The sequence below is a fragment of the Pinus tabuliformis genome, chromosome 6 (assembly GCF_031772625.1).
Source record: "Pinus tabuliformis cultivar Carrire ecotype Pingquan chromosome 6, CPIR1, whole genome shotgun sequence".
NCBI lineage: Eukaryota > Viridiplantae > Streptophyta > Pinopsida > Pinales > Pinaceae > Pinus > Pinus tabuliformis.
The window spans coordinates 1667891170-1667902082 of record NC_142292.1 but is presented as its reverse complement, the minus strand read 5'-3'; the positions used below and the strand labels follow the sequence as shown (position 1 = coordinate 1667902082).

The 10913-nt window shown below is 33.6% G+C and overlaps 1 long non-coding RNA gene across 1 annotated transcript; it reads left to right on the top strand.

The window, feature by feature from the left end:
- Positions 1-2332: 2332 nt before the first annotated feature.
- LOC149265356 (uncharacterized) lies at positions 2333-3297 on the top strand. Its single transcript, XR_016251113.1, has 3 exons — positions 2333-2556; positions 2675-2756; positions 2840-3297. It is a non-coding gene; the product is annotated as an uncharacterized LOC149265356 (long non-coding RNA).
- The last annotated feature ends 7616 nt before the right edge of the window (positions 3298-10913 follow it).

The window sequence follows — 10913 nt, the reverse complement described above, 5'->3', positions numbered from 1 at the left end:
TAATTCTATTTTTTTAGTGGTGTAAGAGTGTAAGCTTGGATAATTCATAACGTTTATAAAAAGTTTTTTATAATAAATTCAGAATATAGTTTTATTTTTATTATATCTAATGAAAATAATATTTTCAAATATAGCAATTCTATTGACATTGTATTTATATGTAAAATCAGTAAAGTTTTTTAAGATACTTAAATCCATTTATATATTCAAAATTAATAATATAAATATCATTTGGCTCATAAATGTTTGTTAATTTTTAAACATCCATGATGAAGAGATATGTTAAATAATTAACTAGAAATATAAGTAAAGAGATGTTAGACAACTCATTTTTCAATGTGAAGAACTATATGACATATGTCAAGAAAAGAGATATTAAACAATTAATTTTCTATATAATATGTTGTAACTTGTAACAAAATATTACCTTATAAATAAATATAAGTAAATGCATAAAATAATATCTAAATTTATCACTCATGTAATTTATATGACTATACTAATAATTAATTTTCATTCTTATCTATTTACAACATTGTGATTAATATGCTAATTTCACCGCAACCAAAAACACAATGGACTTTTTCATCTTTTTCTCAAAAACTCGAAAAATGATCACCACCTACCCACTCTCCATTTAACAACAAAATACAATTCACACATAAACACATAAAATACAATTCATTTAACTTCAATTGGTTGGAAATGAGGAATTCCATGTTCATCCAACGGGATTAAAAGTAAATTTCATGATGGCCCAATGTCGTCTTCATTAACTATGTATACTGGAAACAAAGTTAAATATCTTTACAAAATATTGTGTATAATATTTAAAAACAAAATATCAATGTTTATGTAGCAAGTAAATGCGAGCTCTTTTCCAAAATAATGGCAGGAAATATCAATGATTATATGGCAAGTAAGTCCAGCAATTCTGACAAATTTTTAGAACTAAAATTTACTTTCATGACCCACCAATATCATCTCCATTAAAAATGTATATCTTTGTTATTGAATATGTATATAGAGACAAGTTTAGATCTCTTTACTTAATAATGTAGGAACAAAATATCAATGTTTATGCAGCAAATAAGTCAACCAATTCGGATGACTGTTCAAATAAGTCAACAAATAAGTAGATTTCTTAGTTGCCACGCCATCCTAATGAATTGCCAAAAATTAAAAACATTATTTTATTATAATATTTTAAGTTAGAATAACAAGTAACATCATATTTTAAGAATCCAAAGCACGTAGGAATCGAAAAAATTTGTAAACTAATGAAATTCTCAATTATTTTTTTAGGGGTGCATTTACGAGGGTAATGTATGATTGCCTTTATGTAAACATATGTTTATTTAAAAATAAAAAAGTTTAAATAAAAAAAATATATGGATTATAATAAAAATAGAAATAATTATATTTATTTAGTTATTTTTTATAGAAAATATTATAAAATATTAATAATCTTATTCTGATTGTATTCCATTGGAAAGTTATTAATATTATAATATAGTAAAAAAGCATGTGATAAAAGTATTTTACTTTCACTCTTGAAATTATAAATAAAATATTTGAATGCCTACTTTAAATAAAACATGTCTTAAAATTATATGTTTTATATTTTAAAATATGTTGGAAATCTAAATATATAAAGATGAAAAGGGAAAATCCCCGTGATTAAATGTATAATGACCACTGTAAAAAAAAATTCATTTAATTTAAAAATATAAACATATGTGAGCGTCAATATGTATAAAAATAATATTTTAAAAGACTTATTAAAACAAACGAAGTAGGTCATGAATTAAGATTGTAAATTTCAGGACAATCTCTTTCATTCAAATGTAATTGAATATTGTTTAGAACACAACAATGCAAAGGTGTCACACCATCGCGCACATACATAAAAAATTTTACTGTATGCTAAATTCTAACATTTGTTATATGTAAACCATACGCCTCCCAAACTTTATGTCTGTATATATGGTAAATACATTCATACTTATGCCACGTATGAAAAGCTAATAGCAATGCTCTGGTTACTATTGCAACTTGGAATGTTTATGAACTACGTGGCTTCCACACCAGGCCACGCGGGTTCATGTACTTACTGTCTTTAATGTAGCTAGCTCTCGTTCACCAATTTATTCTCAGGGAAAGTTAATGCGGCTCGGGCTTCGGCGGTCCTGCCGCAGCTCTTGCAGGTGCCAGCTCATGCCTGGTTTTAAGACCGCAGTCCTTTCCATGGCAGGTGGCGAGTACTGGCTCCTTAGGCCATGTGACGCTTCGGTCACCGGAGCCTTGATCTCTACGCCTGGGGTTCCCGCCTTGCACAGACGGTCAGGATCGAGCCAAAGAATCAAACGGTTGAGGTTAACACGAGGTTTGATGACTTTACTTAACTTCATTCCGACGCTTGCGGAGGCTGTTCATTTGTTCGGCCCTTCTGGCTCTTTCTCGGCGCTCCTCCTCTGGCTCAGCTCTAACAGTGTTAATCTCTTCACCAGTGGTTGCTCTGCAAACTATAACGTGACTGAAATAGTTCCGTCTCAGGTATTTAACCTTCGACCCTTCAGTTCATCGCAGACCTTCGACCCTTCAGTTCATCGCAGACATTTATGAGATTGATAAGGTGTAATAACTTCTAATGGATGTTTCCTCTGGTCTGCAGGGCATGCCACCGAGCTATCGGTATCCATCGGTTGGTGCCAAGGCGTTCACACAGGGAGAACCCACCTCCTCGGCGGCCACAGGTATGTGTTTGGTTTTACTTATATTAACCCTGCTCACACAAGCTCGCAGCCATCGATTGAGGGTTTGCAATACGTTTGTGCAGCCTGCTGCTCGAGGAAGGTCTCGGCGTTTTGCTTGCCGAGGTATTCTTTATGAGGCACCACGCTATCTGTGTCAAGTTTTCCTTTCGTGTTTCTGGTTATATTCATGACCTGTTTTAAGAGAAGGCTATCCACAGTTTAGCCATTCGGCATTTGTCATTTGAACACTATATGTATTTTGTAGTTTATACATGGATTATACTACAGTCTTAAGCCCGTAGGGCCGTTTTCCAGTTCTCATCATGAATGGGTTTAGTCCGCATGTTACCCATGCTAGGATAGAACAGGGGTTCATATCATATTACTGTTCTTTCTTCGTATTTACAATGGCGGACTTATGAATTATCTCGGTTATAGTTTCTGCTTGTTCTGCATTTCCTTGTTACTATCGTTTATTAAGTCTGCTTAGTATTACATAGACATTTGAACAGCTTTCCGAGTTAATATAATAGTTTCCCTTTGTTAAGGTAATGTCGCACTGTATATATATACATGCCTGAGTTTGATTGTAAATGGATACACAGATATCTCATATCTCTGCATATATGCCATGCTCGTAGCTACGTGAACCGGATTCTTGTATATATGTACCTGTATAATTTCTTTCGATTCGCATGCACAGGATTCTGTATGTACCTATGTGTCTCTTTTCGGTCTACATGCATAGGGTTTGAATACCGGATACAGTTTCCCTTTCTATTTCCATGTACAGGGTTTTGGATGCGTAAATGTATTTCTCTCTTTATTTGCATGCACAGGGTTTCATAAACATGGATATATTCTCTTCCAGTTCATTGCTCCACGGAGCGGTTTTCGTATTACCGTGTCCGCTAACACTGTATTTTTTTGGAACACGGGTTGATAAATGCTATGATAAGCTCATTCTTGTTTGCACAGTTAACAAATCAACATTGTATGTCTAAGCAATCTTTCTATGCATTTTCGTTTCCGTGAGTCATTTGTATTGAACGACTGATAGATTTAATTATCTCTCCGCCGATATGGTGGCATCTGGCTACCGACAGTGCTCACCTGTTCATACTCGGAACTTCTAATTTCATTCTGTCGACACACTCAGATTTACACTTGATCATTTATCAAGATTTCTAATGTTATTCTGTCAATGTTAGTTTACTCACTGCTATATAGTGACTCAGTCTTCTACAGAGGTTGTATTCTAACAGTCATTCGATAACCAGTTCTTGATTATCTCTACTGGTTCCTATAACCAGTTTCCATCTACACATTTCTATGTAGCTTTATTCACAGTCAGTCTAGGTTTATGACAATCTGTCCTTAAACCCTAACCACATTTATACAGTTTCTTAACATTACGACAGTAGTTAGGAAAAGAAACTTGCTTCCTGTTAACTACTGTATATTCACTATATTTTTCATATTCAACAGAGACTTTGCAGTTTTGAAACCGTACCTGGTTCGCCAGTGTCAATAATGGTTTCTCAAGCAAGTCACCTGTGCTTGTTTATGCTCTTCCACCCAGCCATGAGACCCATCCTTCAGACGGAGTTCTCCCCCCGAGCCATCTTGCAGACCTCAAGTCCTCAACAAGATTGGTGCACTCAGTGCCTGGTTATCTGGTCCTAACCAGACTTAACCACTGTTCTCCTCTGTTCACTTTTTCTTTAACCAGTTTTTCCTCTGTTCACTTTCTCTTTCCTCTTCTTGCAGAAGGTCTTCCCCCGTCTGTCCTCCATCTCCCTCCGTTTTACCATCCGAGAATCGGTTTTTTTCCTACCAAGAATCAGTTCCGGATACTAAGAACCCGTTCCGAAACTACCTATTAACTCTTCATAACTGATTTGTAATTCTCTTTTATTTATTTTACCATGAGTTACGTGAGGGATATGACAAAAGGTTACTCTGCTATAATATTTATCTTATTCAAAACAATATTTCATTCTGATGCATTTTATTACATAAATATTGAACTTGATTTATAAGCTTATATATTTGTTAATATATTTTTATATTTATAGTTTAAAAATAAATTATTGATATTTTTTAATATTATATTAATATTTATTGAATTTTGATCTAATATTAAGTTAGGTTTTATTATATAATTACATTTTGAAGAATTATATATATATATATATATAATCTTTTGTGAGATTAAAAATATTTAACTTTTTTAAAAAAGGTAAATGTTTTTTTAATGGTAGTTAAATAAATATTTTGAAGTTTAGATTATGAGGAAAAATATTTTTTATCTTTATCACTCTTGGTATCACAAAGGTGATAGATTCTTTCATCTCATTGGATTATGAGAATTGATCAACCCACAATTTCACTCCTGACGATATGAAAATTTGTTCTTATACTAATTGAGACAAAGAAATACTTTGATTTTTGAGATTTGGATTGATCACCTCCTTATAATATCTTAATTTTAACTTTCCCTATAACTCTTTATCTCACCACAATTGCTTTGCAAACTTTGACATAATAGTATTTTTAATATCATCCTTAATCTACAAAATAATCTCTTACTTTACCCCCCAATGGTCTAGCGAAGATCAAGCATCCTTATGTTCTCACTGCGTGAGTTTAAGGTGGTTCTGGCTAGAGTTAGAAGCAATTTTAGGAAGCCTATTTTCATTTGTGTTGTTTAATCTCTTCTTATACGTTAGATACCTAGGCTATGGTCTCAAGGGAGGAAGGATTTGCGTCAATGAGGAGGATACAATAGGGTGTACTTCCTATAATTTTGAGATTATAGGTTATAAATAGTTTTTGAATATGTTCTATTTTTCTCCATGACTCTCTAGATGTACCACATCCCCACATATGGCATCCATATAAAATAATAGGACTAATACGTGTCTCATAATAAGCTTCTCGTCGTTTATTAATCCTCTTGTCAATGTTATAATTTTAGTTGAGTTTGTGATGGACATGGATTCCAATTTTTTGTAAGAAGGAACTTCCTCTGAGTTGTTGTTGTCATATACAGAATCATCACATGTGATCTTTTAGAATTCACTTATCGTGATTTCATTTTTTTAGTATTAACATTCATACCCATCTTGAAACATAAATCTTGGAGGATTCTTAGTTGCTTTCTAAGATTGCAAGGACTCCTTGTCAAGAGAACAATATCATCATCATAAAGAAGAGTGATGAATATAGTGAGATTTGGGGCAACACAACTTGCTTCCTCTAAACACTCTTCTAACTTGTCAATGTATACGCTAAAAATGGTAGGGGACAAGGGACACCCTTGCTTGACTCTAATATTTCAGTTAATTTCTTTAGACCAACCCTCAGTGATCCAAAATTTGGAAATAACATTCTCATATAACCTTGTCACAACAACACTCAACTCAAAAGGAACCTTGATCTCTTCTAACTTCTTCTGAAGGTTCCCTCAATGGTTCTAAACTTGGAAATAAATTATCATACAACATTGTCGCAACACCACTTAAATCAAAAGGAACCTTTACCTCTTCCTTCCTCTCCTAAACGTTTTCCTTGGGAACAATGTGCAAAGTTTTTCTAAAGTCAATAATAATTCAGCCCCTTAAAGGGAATTATATATTTTCCTTTAGTTTTATGAATTCAAATTTTCCTCCAAAACTTCCTAGGATCCAATTTAGAAAGGTTTAAAAATTTCTTTTGCTTTCTAATTTTATAGTCAACTTTCTTCTCTTGCTTTTAATAAGGGCTTCACATGGATTTATTATATTGAGCTTTAAAGATTCATTAGAAGCATCCCTAAATTACGGCTTTTCTAACAATTTTACATTCATTATCATACTACGGGATGATAGTTATATTATTATTTTTACATGACACCTCAATAGATAACTTGGTAATGGAACTAAAAAGGGTTGTAATAAAATTATGATAAAGGTCTTTGATATTGTCCTTATAAGTTTGAAGGCTTAAATCCCTATTTAAATCCTTTAAGAAGAGATTATATTTACTTTTATAAAGAACCAGTGCCTTTGGTTACCAAAATTATATTTCATAATGTTGTTGTGCATGGAAAAGTTTAAGAGTTAGGGTTAAAGGTTTATGATTTCAATTAGCCTCCTAGTCCTTTAAGAGGTAAAAATTAACTATTTGGTTGGAAATTGAGATATCAATTACACATAATCCACAACACTACTATTGAGCTTGTGAATACAAGTCATTGGGTTAGAGTTTGGTTATTTCATTACAACATTGCAAATGATTAGGTATTGAGAACTACAAAGTTTGAACACCCAATACCAAAAAAATTTCTTGATTAGGTCTTCTGAGTGTCTTTTGTATCTATTACTTAAAATAATGTCTTTATCTATCCATAAAGGATAAGGGTTGGAATCATTACTGAAAAGAATCATCTCGTTAGTTACAATTTAATGCCTTAAAGTCTCATAGCAAGAGGGCGTTACTTTCATTCCTTAGAGTGTGAATATCTTGTTCTAGGATATTACATGGGTAATTTTTATGTAAATTATTTTTCTTATAAAAGGTAGAACTAATAGAAGAGATATAACAAATTACTAAATAAATTCTTAGCATCTATGTATCAGATCTCTATTCAACTGTACCAATTAAAAGGGTATATTTTATGAATCTCAATGTGAAGAAAAACATTATTTTTTATATAACAAAACTTTTCTACAATTCATCTACCATAAGATTTCCTATTGTAAAAGGAACTCTTCTATGTGAGGAAACTTAGACTCATCATTCTCCAAGTTTTAACTAGAAAGTTAATATCAACTTCACTCATGATCCAACTTAATATAGGACCTCTACTTCGTCAAAATTCATAATGTTTTCAAGAAAATATCATACTAGGAGAGGATGAGGTGAGGTCTATGGTTTGTTTAGACTTCAGGGTCTTCTTTAAGCCAGTGGGGACAGATTGTGCTTTCATCTTGGGCATCTCCTCTGAGTGAGCAGGGATTTCGGGGTTATTTATCTCCGACTAGGCCAGGGTTTCAAAACTATTACTTGTGGAAGGCATTGAGGAGTTGGCATTAGGTGTCTTAGGGTTTGAAATAGGCTTTTTGTGGTTCTTCCTGCGGTTAGTGACTTTGGTGAATCCATCCGAGTCAGGTTTGTCAGAAGAGGTGGGGGATGAGGTCTTCAGATTTAAAGGACAGTCACGAAATAGATGGCCAAGGGCATGGCATTTCCTGCATCGAAACGGGACATGTTCATAATCTATTGATTGAACCCATTCAAAATCATCATGGAATAGACTTACCGCATCCGGAAGAGCCTTGCTTAGATGCATATAGACACAGATTCGGGCATAGGAGGTATATCTTCAGAGTTTTGTCTCCTCCACAGTTTTGATAAATTCCCCTAGACCATTCCCAATATCTTGTAGCGAATCTTCATCCTAGTACTCCAGAGGGAGGGAGTAGAGGCAGATCCAAACTGGTGCCCAGCTAAGATCTTCTTTATCTGGATTGAATCTTTCAATCCAATCCCTCAGATACAGTCCAATTGCATTAAAAAAGTACGGTCCTCCATCAAGGACTCTGTTTCAATCTTCTAGACAGTTGAAAACTGCTGTGAAGAAGCCCTTAGGCCCCAACTACAGGGTAATGTGTCCTTTCGGCTTCCACTTGGCTGCGATCCATCCATGCAAAGCTTTCTCTTTAGGCCAAAAGCCTATAAATTTCCCAATCAAAGCGTGATCCTTCATGTACTGGATTTGAGTATTGATCCGATTACTTGAGAGCTCAATCTTAGGTCTTTTAGCTGCAACCAGCTTGCAGGTAGCCAATGTCACTTTGGAAGTCTCATTATCAGCCGTCTTGGCAATTTGTGTATCTAATCCGTCTCTCGTTTCGTCCTGGACAGTTTGCCTGAGATCTTCCTCATGCATTTGAGTGTTTTCACTATCATTGGGGGGAGGCGCCATGTCCTCCCCCTGAGGGATGTTCATGATTTGCGTGTTGTTCCTTGTCACTTATGGTTTGTCGTTTTACTGGAGAATGTTGGCAGGGCTGATGAGAATTGTGCAGGCCTGCCGTTGCAGGTCTGTCCTCAACCCTAAACCGCCATATTCACAAGAGCTATTTTTCATGTGCGAGAGGTTTTATTAAAATCACCATTATTAAATGCAAACAAAAGATGTATTTATGCTAAAACATTCAACTTTTCTGCCTCTACAAATGACTGAAATAGATAGAAAAAATAGACAATTTATTGTAAATATTGAAAAAAGTCTACCTTATTAAATATTATAAAGATTTAACACGTATATTATTAAATATTATAAAGAATAAATAGGTATATTCCCTGGTTAATATCCTTTCTTGAAATCAGTGCAAGATTTTTTTTTAATATGGTTTTAGTTGATGAAATGAAATTCATATATAATAAATAATTTATTTTTATTATATAGGTATTATATATCAAAAATGTCTTCAAAAGGGAATCAACTTTCTATCAAAAAATTCTTTGGATGGTCTACTACATCTCAAGCTTCATTGCCCGATAAAGAAGATCATGATTTTGATCTAAATGAAGATTTAGATGATGTCTTGGGGCATAATGAAGAATATGATATCTTGGAGCATAACGAAGAAAGTGATGAATAATTTCACGAGGGAGAACCTAGCAACCAAAAGAAAATAAAAATGAAAGTAAACAGAGAGTTTCGTGATCAGTGGAAAACTAAGTATAAGTGGTTGAGAGAGGCAAAGCATGAAGAAAAAACAACTATGAAATGCATATATTGTGAAATGAATAAGGCAATGGGGCCATGGGGAATTGGGACTGTTTGCTCTACATTGCAGCATGATTCTATAATTGTTCATGCTAGTTCAAGCATCCATAAACTCTCACAGGAAAAGCGGATATGTGGAAATTAGAAGAATGCAAAGTCTATTATAGAACACATTGCATACATTGATGATATGAACAAAGAAAGTGTCATCACTACTATGAAATTAGTATATTGGATGGTGCAAGAAGATCTACCACTCTCAAAATATGAATCTCTTTGTTTGTTTACAATGTCCTTACACACGCCAAATATGCCAAAGAACAAAGATTATACATCATATACAAATCACATGGCTGCAAAAGAATTCCTTTTTGCTATATCTCAATATCTTGAAGAGCTACAAATTTCCAAAATGCTAGATAGCCCTTTTTTTCATTGATGTTAGATGAAAGTACAGACCGTAGTTTAGAAAAACATCTCATGGTTTATGCCACGTTTTTTAACTCAAAAGGATTGGGTCCTCCAATTTCACAGTTTTTAAAGCTCATAAATGTTTGTGATGGAAGAGGGAAAACAACTTATGATGCAATCAAACATTTAATGGAATCAAGGGGTCTTTCAAAAGAAATATTGATAGGAGTTTCCACAGATGGCGCTTCTTCAATGGTTGGTAATGAAAATGGTTTTATTACTTTCTTGAAGAAAGATGTACCTAATCTTGTAGGTGTTCATTGCATTTCTCATCGTGAAGCTTTAGCCGCATCAGATGCTTCAAAAAAAATATCTTAATTATTATTTGTTGAGAAATTAGCAAATAATGTATATTCTTGGGTGCAAAATTCTACGAAAAGAAATTGTCAACTTAATGCTCTACAGGAACTTGTGCAACTTTAAACTCTTCAAGCTATCCAAATCCATGGAGTTAGATGGCTTTCAAGGGGACAATTCATTGAAAGACTTGTTGTACTTATGCCTCTCATATTAACATTGTGGAAAAATGAAAGAAAAGACTCATGATATGATAAGGCAATAATATTTTCAGTACAATTTTGTTTACATATGCTTGCAGATATTATGTGTGAATTAAACAATTTGAACAAGCAATTCCCAAAAGAGTACATTGATGTTAGCTTTTTAGGGGCAGCCATAGATGTCACCGTAAACACTTTGAAAATGTGGTTTTTAATAAGCGACACATTTGCAAATGGCACATGTTATTTATCTAAATTTATAAGTGCCTCTAAATTTGGCTTTCTAGAAATTTGTGATAAGGAGGGGCTTGTTCACAAGCGTGAATTACGATTTGTAGCAATTCCACATGCATATGTTGATTGTGTTGATATATAAAAACAATCATGGAAATCGTGTATTGAAGG